Source organism: Thunnus thynnus, chromosome 5 (genome assembly GCF_963924715.1).
Source record: "Thunnus thynnus chromosome 5, fThuThy2.1, whole genome shotgun sequence".
In the NCBI taxonomy this organism is placed as follows: Eukaryota; Metazoa; Chordata; class Actinopteri; order Scombriformes; family Scombridae; genus Thunnus; species Thunnus thynnus.
In genome coordinates, this window is record NC_089521.1 from 27,588,406 (window position 1) to 27,605,604 (window position 17,199).

At 36.4% G+C, this 17,199-nt stretch overlaps 1 long non-coding RNA gene across 2 annotated transcripts; it reads right to left on the reverse strand.

Annotated features, from left to right (window-relative positions):
- Positions 1–606: 606 nt before the first annotated feature.
- On the reverse strand, positions 607–14,464 carry LOC137183430 (uncharacterized). 2 transcript variants are annotated; one of them, XR_010928468.1, is made up of 4 exons: positions 14,297–14,464; positions 7,077–7,344; positions 3,134–3,915; positions 607–1,568 (listed from the first exon to the last, which is right to left on the reverse strand). It is a non-coding gene; the product is annotated as an uncharacterized lncRNA (long non-coding RNA). The 2 variants fall into 2 exon arrangements; XR_010928467.1 differs by lacking the exon at positions 14,297–14,464 and having other exon boundaries at positions 7,077–8,593.
- Positions 14,465–17,199: the final 2,735 nt, after the last annotated feature.

The window sequence follows — 17,199 nt, forward strand, 5'->3', positions numbered from 1 at the left end:
TGGGTCAAAGGGAGACCGGGATGAGGAGCGATTGGGCAAACATTACGGCAGCTCGCAGCCGGAGTCTATCATTGGCTCTCGCCAGAACAGGTTTGTCGGTTTCAGTCAGGATTATGAAACCCTCCAAACCCACGCTTTCGAAAAAAAACTGCCCACACCACTTTATGAATGAAAGGATGCTCTCATTGGTGAAAAATGTGCGCGTGCTCCCGCCCTTTGGAGAGAGTTTAGAGAGATATTATTGGCTTAAGAGACGCCAGTCTGTGAGGTCAGCCTGCTCCCACCTAGACACTCGTCTATTTTAGGTATTCTGTCTGCATCATACTGCTGATAACCATTGAAACCTGTAGAAACAGGTGCAGAGAAGCATCCTTGCGCATAAGATTGGCCCGTTTTGCGCCAGATAACTCTTCCACACTCACCTCTGCTGCAACATGCGCAAGTGCAACCTCTCCAAAAAGAAAAACTACATTCCCCAGCTAAACTTTCGGATTTACAGACTCTCGCGAGATTGTCCCCGTCGTAGTAAATTCTCCATCCAAAACATTGAAGAGGGGGGGAGGTGAGATGTGATGTGTGTGTTACATAAACACTAAGAGAACCATGTGAATTTATTACATCGTTTTATTTCAGTATTTTAACATTTACATGCACATGATTGAGTCGGTCATGCTTACAGACGTTGGATGTTTCACCACAGCCGGCTGTCATGATTTTCTCCTCAGCAGTTTGTGCTCTCAGCTCCCCTCTCCGACCCAGAAAGGCTTTTTCTTTTTTTGCCACAGCATTTTTTTAGTCCAACACACCCCCCTCTGCCGCCATGCTCCCTCTCTCTCACTCTCTCTCTCTCTTTCACATAAACACACACACCCAAACTAAACATGAAATTCTGAGAAACATAGGATTTGTGACACAAAACAAAGCCTGTCATGTACTCATTAGAGTGATAAGAGTATAAAAATGTGTCCACATGCTGACAGTCATCATGCAGCTGCTCGCATTCTTTGACACAAGTGGAGGGATCGAAGTCAACGTGACACCGGGAGGAAGGAGCAGCAAGTTGTGTAACAATTTCAAACGGGATGAAATTTAATTTATAACTGACCAGCTGCCTTTCAGACATATTTACAACGTGCAGGATAAAAATATATTTACAAAATGTCATCTTTCACAAAATAACCCTTACAATAATCAATTTTATAGCACCTATTTTATATTCTGACATTTGCACAGTAATATTATACACTCACCTACAATTTAATAAACATTTATCAGCTTAAAGGCTCAAATATTTAGCAGTGAAACAGCTGCCAACACATTTCACATTAAAAACAGCAGATACACAGCATTCAAATGTAGTGTAACACATTCAGCAAAATGACATTAGTTATTTAAGAGAGACAAAAGAGGCCTCCAAGTGTGTTTAAATTGATGACATTAAATATCTTCAAATTTTCACACGTCAAACACACACACACACACACACACACACACACACACACACACTCCTATCGGTAGGTTTTGAGAGTCCCCCTTCACGTCTCGGTCGTGTCCTCGCAGCCCAACAGCTGAAAACAAGACAAGAAAATGTGGATTTAGTCGTGGACAGTTGCCTGTGAAAAATCTCTACATGTGTCCATATAATCTGCAAGATTTTAAACAGTCAGAGCTCGCAGGGAAAGTGCACAAACATGTTGAAATATAAGCTTGACCACCGTCTCTTAACATGCATGTTGTGGCATTTTTGGGGCTCTTTAAAATGTTTATGTTAACAAGAGGCAAAAGAGAAAGATAGGGATAGTTTTTAACCATCTTATGCCACAAAGCTACTAAAACTACATCTCCTGAGTTTTTTTTTAATTTCAGGTTTTTGTTTTGTATATACGTTAAGTGTATTTACCCCTCCCAGTATTGATATCCTTAACTACACACACACCACCCCCCTTAAATCCAACAATACAAAGCTTTTCTCGAATTTAAGTTTCTGCCCCCCTCCTCTTAACACACACTTACACACACTCTTTCTTTTACCTTATCTGAGTCAACAGTAACTCCATCTTTCCCTAAACAAACGCTAATCCAACCTTTGACACCGCGACACGACAAAATCTGTTGTTTCGCCCACAGTGTTTCTGGAAACTTCTCTATATTGGTGCGACAGTGTTCACACATTCACCTTCACGAATCCAAGGTTAATCTCGTATTTCTTTATATTGTAAATTATGAAACAAACGTTTTTAGGATAAGCAGATATTGCCTGAATTTAAAGAAGGAAAAAGAATCACATCGGGGCAGCGTTCAGGACAAATGTTTGCCCTGCTGATAATTTCTCACGCTGACAACAAAATAAAAAATACCTCGACTGTCATCACTGATCTGATTTGAACCATTTTGTTTCCAGAAATTAAGTTAATATAAGATTAAGTTTTGTTGACAAATCGGTAGTGTGTACCAAGACTTTGCCAGAGTTTAGAGGATTTTCTTTTTCATCTAATTATCTGCCCCTTGTGTGTGTGTGTGTGTCGCTGTCCTCCTCCGTGGTGCTGAAACGCACATTTCAGCACCACAGAAGTGGACAGCGACACACAGCAAGACCCTTTGAACACCCCTAAACCTTGTCAAATGTAAATGATCGACTTCTGCCCTGCACAGGTATCGGATATATATCTGACAGACACCTACGAGCACACCTGCCCCATTCTGTACTCACAGCTGTCGACCCCACAGTAACTGCTCCTGGTTCGGTTTTTGCCCCCTATAACTGATCATATCCCGTGATACAGCATGAGCCTAAACAATGACATCTCGATAAAAGCATCCGAGCAACTTCAACACAACACACACACACACACACACACACACACACACACACACACACACACACACACACACACACACACACACACAGCCTAATTCTCCTTTTACACGTTCAAAAAAACTACCGTGACAGTCGTTACAGTAAAGCCACACACTCTACTCTCATTCAACTCTAAATGACAGGTATTCTCACAAATATCTAACCAGTGAGTTGTATCCAAAACCTTTAAAGTATCTGACAACCGACACAGGTTAAGAGCGTCCTCTCAACAATTACCAGATTTATATGTTTTGTTTTGTGTGTTGTTTAACATACCTATACGGTCCCGTCTCATCCATCGACGACAGCAACCTCTCCAGCTTCATCTGAGGACACAGAGAACATAAGTGAGTCTGATTTAATCGCGGCAAAAAAGTAATAAAGACTATAGTCTTCGTTTAAACCTCTAATCTTATCATTTCACCGTCTCTAACTTTTCAAAAAGCTGACTGACAAATAAGACTTAAACATTACATAAAATATAGGGGTCCAAGTATGTTTTGAAAGCTATAATTCCTGCAAAATATCTGGGTGTTAATTTGAAAAATGTCTGCCTCTTTTTTAACATATAAACACAAGAAAACCCTCAATTTTCACCAGTATGCAGCTTTAAAATACATTTTAATAAACGGGGAGTGCAAGAATTACCTTCAGTAATTTGTATTGTGTTCAAAACATTAAAAAAAACACAATCAGATTTAGTCTTTATTGGGCTCAACTGATTTATTATATATCAGCTGAGTTTTCTCATCAAATTATATTTGACAGTTTTACAGTTTTTCTTATGTTAGTTTTAGTGTTAAAAAACAGGCAGAGTTGTGCTTGAATGCACAGTGAAACGATAGAGTATAGGTTGTTTGCTGTGATTTGCACAATATTCATATAACATTACATGAAAGATATAACATATAATCACCTGTGTGTGTGTGTGTGTGTGTGTGTGTGTGTGTGTGTGTGTGTGTGTGTGTGTGTGTGTGTGTTGTGTCCAGCTGAGCAGACAGTGATGAACGTATAGTGCTGCCTCACATCGTGGTTGAAGTCACATTGTTCTGTTTATCCTGCAATAAAAAAAATATATAAAGAGATCACATTATAAACCCTGTAAAACCTACTGTGTCACTACACCGTTTTTAAAACACACACAGACGAAGTGAACGCACAGAGAGACAGAATCACACACTCCGCCACATGCTGATTTGGCCGAAACACACACGAAACAAGCAAAAAGTGAGACAAAAGGACACCAAACACTCGCCTGTTCAGTCTGATCAAAGTCTGACCGACACTTGGACATACGTTTAAATCATACACATACACACACACCTCTGAATCATCTGAGAAAGATAAACCTACACACTCACAGCACTGCAGGTAACACTCAAGCCTCCGACTACTCTTAACAACTCAAATCACAGACTGAGAAAACCGTAATTAGAAAGCATCCAGGATATGTAAATTACAACAAAAAAAAAACATGAAAACATCATGAATCAAATATGAATTAAACATTTGCATTTTGAAACACACATTTAAACAAACAGGAATGTTAAATCGGGGGTCGTTTTGTCTAAATATATGTTGGAGAATATTTTCTTCATAAGTCAGATTTCTCTTAGATATTAAATAAGACAAATAAAGAAGAAAATATCTTTCACATTTAATGAATTAACAAGTAATATATCCCCTAAAATATAAAACTGGACTTATTTTATTAAATATAATGTATTGAAATATAAATGTGTCTTTATGTACGTCCTGAGATATAGTTATCGTATGTTTAAATGTTTGTTTCTCTCCATTTCATCTATTGAGCACTCACACGCACGCTCACACACACACACACACACACACACACACACACACACACACTTCCAGCCGTTACGAGAGGGACTTTGGTGTGTGTGTGTGTGTGTGTGTGTGTGTGTGAGACCTGCCAGACCTGTGTGTGCGTTAGCGTGAGTGTGTGTGTTTGTTTAGGATATTTTCCTTTAATTTTACACCAGTTTAACACACAGTTTGACACTTAACTCGAATGCAGCTCACAGGAAACGTGTGTGTGAACGTGTGTGTGTGTGTGTGTGTGACACTTACGTTGATAAATTAACATCCAGACCCTTGATGAGATAACACTCCACAGACACACACACACACAGAAAATCAGCCTTACACACACTACACTTGATTTTTCATTTAGAATATACTGTATGTACGTACACGCAAAGTTGGACACACTCACACTCACACACACACACACACACACACACGCAAGCACACATACCAAAACACACACACACACACACTCTTGCAATATACAGCCAATAAATGACAAAATAAAACCACCGCAAGCTATCGTAAGAGTAAAAAATAAAGTCTTGAGAAGTTTAAAAATAGTTTAAACTAAAGTAATGTGATATAAAAACTTGTGCATCTGCAGTTTTACGTTTGTGTTAAATACTGTATCAACTTTACACTTTATACAACATCATCCATTTAATTTACATTTTCCTGTTTAATGGAGGATCCTATAGCATCATTCTGCTGCGTCACCTCCTCTCACTGAAGTCAATTTTTTAAATGACGCACATTCCAGCGAGACGCCTGTTGTGCCCGACACTACACCTCCAAGTCAGCAAACACAAGCTACTAACACTAAGACAAAAGGCGTAAATTCACACACACACACACACACTGCAGGACCACCGCACTGCATGGGACGGATCAGGTGTCTTAGAAGTTACCATAGTATCCAGATTAGCGTCGGGCTCATATATCGCCTGATATTTGTCTTTAAAATGCCTCGTTAGCGTCCCCTGCCACAGATATGACGGAGGCTTGGACATGAGGATTTCAACATGTCACTCTGCAAAAAAAACCTGCTATCAAGCCCATGTAAATAAATCTCATCAGTCTTGCTTTCAAATGAGAGTTTTAGTGACCTATAACGGTATAAATGAAGCCGGTCAATAACTGGTGGAAACATCGAGGGGGGACACAGAATATTTTAATTTCTTAGCCATCAAAACAATCACATGTAAAGGTACTAAATATAAGCAATCACAGCTTCAATTCCAGAGATACTAACATTAGTATCGGCCCTCAAAAACCCACATCAGACAGACATTTCTACTTTTTTGGGGTGAAATTAAACAACACTTCAGGGAGAGGATTTCCCCAGCTGATATACTGTTAACGGACTGCAGTGCTGTTTTTCTGGGCAAGTTTTAGTTTCTCTCAACCTCAAGAGCAGAGCCTCCAAGGCGTCCTGAACAGAGATACGAGAGCCTCTCATTGGAAATTGAGAAAAAGAGACCTCAGATTTAACATATGTGGGAAAAAAAAGACTCTTCCCCATTTCATAGGGACACCCTGAGTCCTCTTAAGGTCCCCAGATGATTTCCTGCACCCTGGTATCACAAGCATCGAACCAGCTAAAGACGAGGACACTGTACAAACCCATTATATCATGATCTGACTAAATCCCTGCATCCAACAAAGTTGTAGTGACAACAGCTTCAAACACTGCTCCAGAATCATCAGCTGGCATCACATCACGTGTACTCTTAATACTCCTCCTCCCAAATACCCTACAGCACAACTGAAATGGGAATAAATCAACCTGCGCTGTTTCTTTCCTGAACTATTTGTGACTGCTGTGATTCATAAAATTTCACTTATTCTGCTGCTTTCAAGTCGTAGCAAAACAGCTGAACGTCAAATATAACCACAAGGTCCGGAAGCTGGTTTGAAACTGGTGCAAGTTTCATGGAGCAAAAACACGAGCTGGTCGGTTGATGGTTCATTTGCCACTTTACTTCTTGGAACTTAACCAGCCTTCTGTTTTCCTTAATCCTCCTTTCTGCCCACCTTTCCCTCTGTTTCCTCTTTCTACAGCTGCAGATCCACAGATTTTATATAGACAATCTAAAGATTGATGTAATACAGTACATGAGCCCCAATTTGACATTTTTTTTAACAGATTTACTACAGTAGGAGCTAGTTTGGGATATTTCCAAACTCAAACGTATTCTTTACTCTTTACCTTTAACAGTTTCTAGTTATAAAAATAATACATTCTTGAATTAAGAGCTTTTATTCATTGATTTCTGAGTGAAAGTATCTCCAGTATAGACATTCTTTATTTTCATTTAAAATGATATAAGTTAATTTGAACTAGGCAGACACGTTCATACTTGAGAAATCAAAAGTCACACCCATTTACCTTCCCTTTCTGGCAACAGACGACTCCCCCTGGCATTGAGGACAAAGAGGGGGCGGGCGTGTCCCATTAAAACCGGCTTGACTTTCAGGGTTTCAGGTGATGAAACTGAGGAAAAAAAAAAAGTTTCAGTTGATCCGAGTCCTTTCGCTGCTCATCCCGATGCCTCCTCCCTCCCTGCCGGGGCCAACAGTCCTTGTTTTCTGCATCCTCTGCTTCACCGCCTGTGATAGCTTTAATTTTCTGTCTTCTTGCAATCATCATTTTGCTCCTAAGAATAATAATAAAAAAAAAAACATAGATTCATGATTCATACAAATACTTTTTTGTGGCACTCTAACATGTAATTGGGTGACATGGTCAAAACTAAGATGCCATAAAAACACATTAATACGTGCAACAAAAAAAACCTAACAAATGTTACTTTTAAAAGAGAGATGAGCTGTCAAACAGTGATTACATTTCTCCCCCCTTGAAGTGGGTAATTAACACATGCATGGAGTTGGGATTGTAATTAATAAACCACCAGTTTGTACGAGAGCAGGTAACAAGGGTAGGACACCAACTGCGGGTGTCCCGCTTTTATCAACCCCTGCCGCCCACAGGACAGACTGCTCACAGTTCCTCTTATTGGCAACACTGATTCTGCATCTGCTGCCACGTTACGGTGAGATACACACTAACACACACACTCACACACACAAGTAAATTAATGAGAATATAGCACAAAGACACTATACAGTGTATGTCAAAAAAATGCATGTGTTAAACATGCACGCGGACATAAAAAAGTGAGGTCATGTCACAGGTATACACATGATGGAAGTCACACATACCAACACACACCTTTAGACGTCTTCTTATTTTCAGCATTAAATACATACAAATGAGACACACACACATGAAAATACACTCAAGCCTACACACAACCATGGTGAGTTAAATTTAAATGCCACTTATATACAAACTGCAGTAAATGACCACAACAACTGATATTTTAAGCCTAAATTTGTTACATTTTCTAATAAAACTCTGATTTCATGCAACTTATATTAGTGTCATATATTTTTATTTTTAAAGGGATTTAATGTAAAGCAGGAATTTTGATTATAAAGATTTATATCAGCCCCCAAATTAGACTGTGTGTGTGTGTGTGTATGTGTGTGTGTGAGTCTGTGTATGTCTGTATTTTGCGTCTGCGGGGTGAAAGAAGCTTTCTTCACTGTCTCTGGATTATCTACGGAGGTTTTCTGGAATTTTTTCTTTTCTTTTCTTGTTATCTTTTTCTTTATTTGATCCAATATATAGCTCTTTACCTGTTACTTTGCACTGTATGTATTCTAATGTAAAGAACATTGATTTTTCTCTGTAATAAAATGTGATATATGCATTAAATTACCTTACTTTGCCTGAAAAAAAAGATTACATAGATTCAATTTTACAAATACAAAGTTGGATAATCTGTGTTAAGGTTTGTCTCTTCAGTCTAATTCCCCTCTTTTAAAGCACGAATTGTACTAAAATACCATCAATTTTATCTAAAAGTTTAACATAAACCCTCTGTAGAACAAACAGCCTGAACAATGAGATGAAGAAGAGCTATTCTTCCTCTCTGGAGCTCTGTGTCTTCATCTGTACAGTCAGCCATTTTCTGCCAGACATGAGGAGGCTTCACTGAGGCTTCATTGCTTATGAAAGAAAGGCTTTTGTAACCAGCTAACAAAATCCAGATATGGAAATAAGCACACGTCGTAAACAACAGAACTAACAACGCTGAAGGATTTATATATGATTCAGTTATTCCTCGGCAGAAGCCTTCTCTTGCCCGACTGCCAACCCAATGAGTGGTCACAACAAAATGGCTGACCTGCATCTTAGAGGATCATCATACATATTGGGTTTTTTTAAAAAAAAAAGAAGATCTGGGAGGTAAAAATTAAAACTCAGACAACCTATTTTCATCTTGGTTTGTATATTTCATCATTTAACTGTGTTGGAGATGATTGAATTGACATATTGCCGGTTTTTAAAGATTTTTTTTGGAGCAAAGTTGTGATGTTTTGTTTTTTGCTGCAGTTTAAAATTATTTATAAGTTAAACGAAGGAGGTCATTAGACACCTGAGACTGCCTGTTTTTCAGAATAGTTCTGATATAAGAGTTTAAAGAGCTTTTATTTGATGAGTTTAACTTTTCCTCACTTTGTTCTGACACATGATCAAACTTCTTTCCATGAATGTACAATTAAGATTTTATTGGAGAGATTAAATTTAAAACTGATCCTTTTTTTTTACATTCAAAAGAGTTAAAATCCCTCAAATCAAGTCTGAGATGTTGAATGTGCAATGCTTTTGTTCAGCAGATACTCAGTTTGTGTCATTTCTCTTAGATATAATAAAAGTTTGGACATGATTTTACTTAATAAACTTTAAACGTGTTGTTCTGCAAAACCTGCTTTCTAAAAACGTCGTCTGTAAAGGTTTAAAATGAATGTTTTTTGTGATTTATGATGGTATAGCTGAGGAGAAGAGACTCTGAATACTTAAATTTCTTTGGCATCAAATCAATAACAGTTAAAGGTATTGAATCTAAGGAAAAAAACAGCTTAAATCCACAAACATTGACATTGATATAAACCTTTAAACAAAAAAAAACATGAAATAGGAGTTGAAAGAGGTCCTGTTGGAAGAGGTAAACTTTTCCTCTTGTTGTTTTTTTACACACAATCAAACATATTTCATCAGGGTCATGTTAAAATATGACGTTATTGGAGAAATTCAATTTAAAGTTGTACCATTTTAGAAAATCTGTCCTCTTCTACTCTCTAAACAATTACTAAATTATCTCAAATCAGCAAGTTTGAAGTGTTTAACATGCAATGCTTCTGTTAAGCAGATACAGACTCAGCTTGTGTCATTTCTCTTGGACATAATGAAGGTTTGGACATGATTTTACTTAACAAGCTTTAAAAGTGTTGCTCTGCAAAACCTGCCATTTACAACTGTCATATGTGTAGGTTTCAAATGAATGCTTCTGAGACTTATGATGGTATAGCTGAGGAGAAGTTCAGTTTCTTTGGCATCAATACGTTCACATTTAAATATATTTTATCTAAGGTATAAACAGCTTCAATCTACAAATATTATCTTTAAATAAAATAAGAAGTAGGAGTTGAGAGAGGTCCTGTTGGATTCATACATGATTAAACATGTTACATGAAGGCACTTAATATTTATCTTGAGTTGAGATATATTCAATTTAAAGTTCAGAAAATCTGTTAACAGCTGCTGAAATCCTTCTTCACATCATCAAGTTTGAAATATTTAGTGAGCAGCAGAGACGGACTCAGCTTGTGTCATTTGCCTCAGATAAAATGAAGGTTTGGACATGATTTTACTTAAATAAACAAATGAAACAAAAAAAAACAAACATGTGAGACAAGTTCAAACAGGCCCTACTGAAAGAAGTGCGCTTCTCTTCTCCTTGTAATCATACATGAGATTAAATTTAAAGTTGTAAAATATTTTTATCCCAAGTTTGAAGCATGACATTTTTTGGTCAGCAGGCAAGTATTCACTGTTAAAATGTATACCTATCTATATATATGTAACATTTGTAAAGCTTCTGAAAAGCTTAAATGATCTTAAATCATGAAACATAAAACTCATGTAAATACAGCACATCTGTATGAAGCACTGAGACAAATAGAAAGGCTAGTTTGGGATGAACTCAGTGAGACAGGAGAATATTTGTACTGCACTAATCTCACTGAGTATCACGCGAAACTGTTTTGACTTTAACTCTCACCTTCCCACAAATTAACGAGTGTTCTGACGTACTGAGATGTGTCCAAAAATAACCCTGTTGATGTGACAGACGGTCAAACTCGAACATTGTTTACAGGTTGACCGAATGTATCGGTAAAAGCAGAAAAAGCTTTTGGCCACATCTTCATGTAAAACACACACACACACACAGAGAGACACACACACACAAATCCAGAAATGTATAAGTGAATAAGTGCATGAACCACACACCCCATACCCAGGTTCTCTCTCTGTGTCATTCAAAAACATACACACACACACACGATGGTCCATTAAAAATGTTTAGTGTATCAATTTAGCTGCAGCCACTGAAAACAAAAGAAAAAAAAGAGAAAGAGGAGAAAGAGGACCGACCACCACCGCAGCAGCAGCAGGTCAGGCTGTTGTTTCTATACATCGTATACGTGAACATGTAGTCCGGGATCAAATCTATGACTGTTCAACTTCAGCAGAAGTTTGAGCATCAACAGAAAGAAAGACAAAAAAGTTATTTCTGTGTCTGTGTAAACTCAGTCAGATGTGGGATTTAGACTAGAAGAAGGGAATTCATTGAAATTATTTGTATATTTGGACAATTCGGTGCTGATTTTTCTTTTCATTTCTACTAATTTTACAATAAATACTTTTTATGATTGTTTAGGATTTTTTTTTTTCATGGTGTTTGTCTCAGTTCCAGTTATTGACCATCATCATGATCTGAGTGACTCTCTGTTTAGATGAGTGTTACATTTACTGCAATTATTATGATCACTGTATGTTCTCACCTGTATGTAAATACACAGATTTTACGTATTTTTACTTGTAAGTTTTGTTACACTTGGATGTTTTTCCCCCTCTCGACATGCGTCTGTTTTATTTTTACCAGCATGCGTCTTCGACTTCGATGTACCAATTGAAGCTGAATCATCTTAAAACTGCTGCTTTACATCATCGAGATTACAGTCAGCTGGTAGTTTGGGCTGTAAGAGTCAGAGCAGCACTGCCTCGATCATTATCCTGTTACTGCAGAAACATCACAGAAGAGCAACGTGTCGGCAAAAAGAAAAAGTCAAGTTGATACATGTTTTAAAATTTAAAAAAAAAGAGGTCAAAATAAAATTAAGACTTTAAATTGGATACAATATTGTGAATTACACTGCTTATACTTTGCTTTTTCAATGAATTTAACACAGTGTTTGTTCATTTTCTTGGTAAAACAAACACACACACACACACACACACGCACACACACTGACCTGTAATAGTCAGGAATCTAAAATTTACATCTTTAATTTATAGTTTGAGTAGATAAATTCAAATCCACAGTAGTGTAATGTTAAAACTCTGCAGACTTTTGTTAGTCAATTAGCTGTAAAATACAAACTGACAAACCTCCAATAATCCTTTAACAGTAAAAAATATCATTTAATTATCACAATCTGATGAAAACTGGTCCAAAACTTTTGTATATTTAACTCCTTAACATGTGTCACATTTCATTTCATTTAAAGTCACTATGGACAATAGAGCTACACTGCTTCTCGGCATGAATGGACACATTGTGTTACTCTGACAACTTTTGTGTGTGTGTGTGTGTGTGAGAGTGTGTGAGAGTGTGTGTAGGTTTTATTTTTGTCTTGTTTTGTCCCGACTGTATGTCACTACTGTATGTGGGTGTTGAGGGATATTTGTCTCGTGCTGTTTGTGATTTTTTTATTTACTTGTTCAATGTCCAAAATAAAAATGTGTCACGTTTGTGTGTCAGTTTTTGGACTGGCACACATCCTGTGGAAACCTGTTTCAAATGTAAAGTTTACTCTGTTGTTGTCATGTGAAAACTTTCTCTTACTGTTGTGATGTTCATGTTTTAACCTCTGTTGCTCAATTACACGCTCCTCTTTGGGTTCAGAAACTTTTTTTTCTTATGTAACAGTTTCAAAACTGATTATGTAAACCAAAAAGAGCGCTCAGTGGTCGAACTAAATACAGGTCTGTTTTTCGTATTTTCCTGGAAAAATACGAGTAGTTACAGGAATTTCCTCTGAAAGTGGCACAGTGTTTGTAACAAAACTACTTGATACAACATATGCTTCTCTTAATATATCTGAACAATGTTGGTGTGTTTCCTCTTTTCCTTCCTCGTTCCAACTACAGATGATTAAAACGTGAAAAGGAGGAAACATAAATGAGAAGCAGTGAGGAAAAAGTATTTGTGTTTCATCAGTTTTTCTCCTGATGGTTAATTAAACATTTCTCAACCTCATGAGTCTTCTTCTGCTACGTCTTCAGACTTTTCTTTATATTTAAGTTACATTATACCGAAAAATGTTACAAACTGCCTTTCATTAATGAGATCAGATAAATACAAGATGTTAATTTTGCTAAAATAATCTGTTTTAAACCATTTAGATGCATCTTAATACAATTTACTGTCTATAAAATGTGTGCTTCCTCTAAAAAAAAAAAAGGTTTCAGTAACTTTTTGTTTATTTCTTTCTAGAGCTGGAAGATATATGTGACCTACTTTTCTGTTTTACAGGATATTAGATGATCTAGACCAGTTTGTCACAAGGTCACTTGTTATGTAGATGTGACTAAGATGTGTAAGGCTGATTTATTGATATTTGTTTTATACATATGTAACTGAAAGTAGTGACTGAGTAGGTTTCTGCATTTTTGTTCTTTAAAATAGAATATAAACATACGTCATTCTCAAAAATTCACATGATAACTCGACACCTCTCTAATTACCAGGAAAGGTTGAAACATCTGGATATGAACAGTCGAGCAAAACTGCTTCTGTGGTGAGTAAAAAATGTGTATGTGACCTTGAAATGTATCTTAACAAAGTAAAAAAAAACAGCCACAAAGTTTCATTTTTGTATCAATTAGCTGAAAAACACAAATAAACAATTTAACCTCTTGTGTCCTTGAACAAACGACATTTAAAAAGTGGTGACGTGTGTTTGAGGACAGAGTGCACAACATCTGTAATAAGTGTAATGAGAGTAAATTCCTTTAAATTAATGTTTAATCTCTGTCACAGTTACTGTATTTTAACTTACAATTAAAAATACAAACCACTGTAAAAATTCTGCATATTAAAAATGAATAATTACTGGACCTGGTTGTGTTTAAGAAGTCAGAACTGTCCAAACTCTCTGCTTTAGGGCTTTTTTTTTGTTAAAGGATTTCATCTGAAGGATTTCAGTGGTATAGAAAAGTGTTTAAGGCAACTAAAATTATTCTTTTCTTTCTAAAATAAAAGTGATGTGACAGAAGTAGAAATCAGGATGAGAAGTAGAAACTTAGCAGAGATGTTCTCCTGAAGGAAAAAGAGACTCCTTTGTTTTCTAATGTGGACGTATTCAGTGTTCATGACAAAAACATCGGCAGTAGCAGCAGCAGATATTACTGACCTGTGTTATGATGTTTAGTTTTGGCCGGCAGTTTAACATCTGACAGCTGAATGAAGTCAGCTTCCCCCCCGAGCAGAAAAACACCTGAGGTAAGATATCAACATGGTTTTAATATGTTTTAACATTAAACTCTAAGTTAACACACACTGAATGGCAGAAGAAGCTGTTTGCTTTCAGGTGATGAAACAACATCTACACTCCAAAACAGCTCAGACTGAGAATAAAACTTCAATTTAAGTTTATTTCTTAAAATTTACTAGTTAATTGAGTAACTGAGTTTTTTTTAAAATACCTTTTAAAATGTTTTTAGTGTGTATATACTTTTGTTTCCTGTCTGACTGTTGGTTCCATGTTTTGCTGCTTTCTGTAACACTCTCTCTGCTTATATGAATATTTGTATGATTCATTATTTCAGTTTGATTGTTTTTGAGATAGTTTGTAGGGAAATTGTCATAAATAATCTATTTATTATTAAAATAAGTGACCTGTAAGAGTTGCAGCATCTTAGTGGTTTGTTCAAGAGCACTTTGACACGATGCACAATGATTTCCTGGTCGGGATAAAATATGAAAGCTTGCTTCTGGGCTTTTGGGCTTCAATAGAGGATCAGACTTGAAAATAAGTCATGAATTATTTAAAGGTGACAACTTTAAAGATCATGACAACACTAACGTCGGGGTCAAATCTATAAGAAAAAAGGTTTTATGCTCTAAATTCTCTCTTGAATTGGAAAGTTTAGGTAGTAAATTTTGCTTCACTCAGGCTAGAATATGCTGGTTATCTATTAAACCTTTACAGATGCAAACAACTATTTATACTGATATTAACTGTGTTTTTAATATGTTCACACTGGAAAATAATATAGTTAAGATGCTGAACGTCCTGATGTGCAGACAAACTTTAAATCATATAAAGGGCAGAGCATTAAAACTCCTATTCTGTTTTATTTTTACTGTTTTGCTCTTTAATGTTTATAAAAGGTAGAAAATACTTTGGTTACTGTGATGTTTTTATACATCAGTCTTTTCAAGCAGAAATGATTATTAACAGCCAGTGAGGCCTCCCAAGCTCCTCTGTTATAACCTACAATCTTGACTCTTTCTATCAAAAAATGTTAATGTTAATGTAAAACAGCTGATAAATGTAATTATGTTGAGTTTTATGAGTTTTTGACAATTTTTGACTGATCAGTTTTATGGAAGTAGAGTAAATATGAGGATTTAATAATAAAAATAAGAGCCGATCCACTTTTCCAGCGTCCTGTTGTCATCATCAGCTTATTTTTACATTTGTTTTATATTATATTTCAATTGCTTTAAATTTGCTATTGAAAAAAAGGGCATCATGGAGGGAAACTGACATCATGGTTTTCAGTTTCTTTATCAAATTTTACCACACACACACATTCAAACACACACACACACACACACACACACACACACACACACACACACACAGATCATTAGTCCTGTGTGAGATACTAAATTTTAATTGTGTTTTTTGAAAGTTGTACCGATGTTATTCTTCTGTTTTACAGATGATAGTGATAGTTCATCTGCATGATGTTGTAACTCGGCATTAAAATAGTCTAGAAAAGGAACTTTACATATAAATAAAGAGCAGAGTCAAAGTCCTCCAAGAGAAATTTAAATCTCATAACTATATAATTAGTGTGTGTGTATATATATACATATAAACACACTTTATAATTTCAGTCTTACAAACAGAAACAGGAAATAGCTGAAAAGCTGGTGAGGAAACATTTCTTTTCCGAGTTAATGATTCACAAAACATAATCAAAAACATAAATTCTGTTTGTTATTGTGGAATTGAAATAAAAGAAATGTGATGAATGACTGATGGTGACTGAGAAAAGATGATATTTCATGTTGTTTACAAATTCTGCAGGTTTGAAGGAGATTTTGATATTAATAACGTTGGTCTGTGTGTGTCCTTGTTCATGTATGGAACAATAATTTCAATAGAAAAATGGAAAATAAATGATGAAAATGTGTTTATATGAAAGTTTGTGTTTGAGCAAGTCTATTAACAACTGTACATTTGTATTTGTGTGTGTGTGTGTGACAGAAATTAAAGAGAGATCAAAGAAAGGAGAAAAGTGTCAGAGTGAGTCAGTAAGTGTCAGCACAAGTGCGTCAGCATAAGTGAGAATTTATTTGTGCATTCTTGACATATGTGAATGTGTGAGTGCATGTAAATATTCCTATATATATATGTGTGTGTGTGTGTGTGTGTGTATGTGTGTGTGGGTGGGTGTGTGTTCACCTAAGATCTTCATTAACTATAGGAACAGTCCCTTTAAGCTAAGCTATAAAGCATAAATAGTAGTTTTGCTTTATAGTTTGAAATGACTGAATTCAATTTAATTAAAAGGTGTTTTGTGTCATCAACGGTTCAGAAGTGTCCTTGAACTTGAAGTAACAGCCGCAAACAGGAGAAACTATTATTAGTCCCACACCGCATGTGTGCATGTGCGTCTATGTGAGTCTGTCTGTCTGTTGGTGTTTTGACCAACAGTTTCACACAAACATCCCATTTAACCATCTGACGTGTGTGTGCACGGTTACAGAAAGAAAAAGGAAATGAAGTGAAATATTCTATTTATATATATTTTTGTGTGTGTGTGTGTGAATTGAATTGACTGTATGTTGTGTTACTTTATTCACCAACATCTATGGAGCCACACAGCGCTGATGACTTTCGGATATGCACTGCTGTGTGTGTTTTGTATATGTAAGAGTGAGTGTGTGTGTGTGTGTTCCCAACATTAAGAGCCACAGAGTGACCCCTTACCAAACCTTCACCTCCTTCCTGTTTTCCTGAATCATTTTTCACCACCACCTATGGGACGAGCCGGCTGTTTTCTTTTGAGTCATACACCA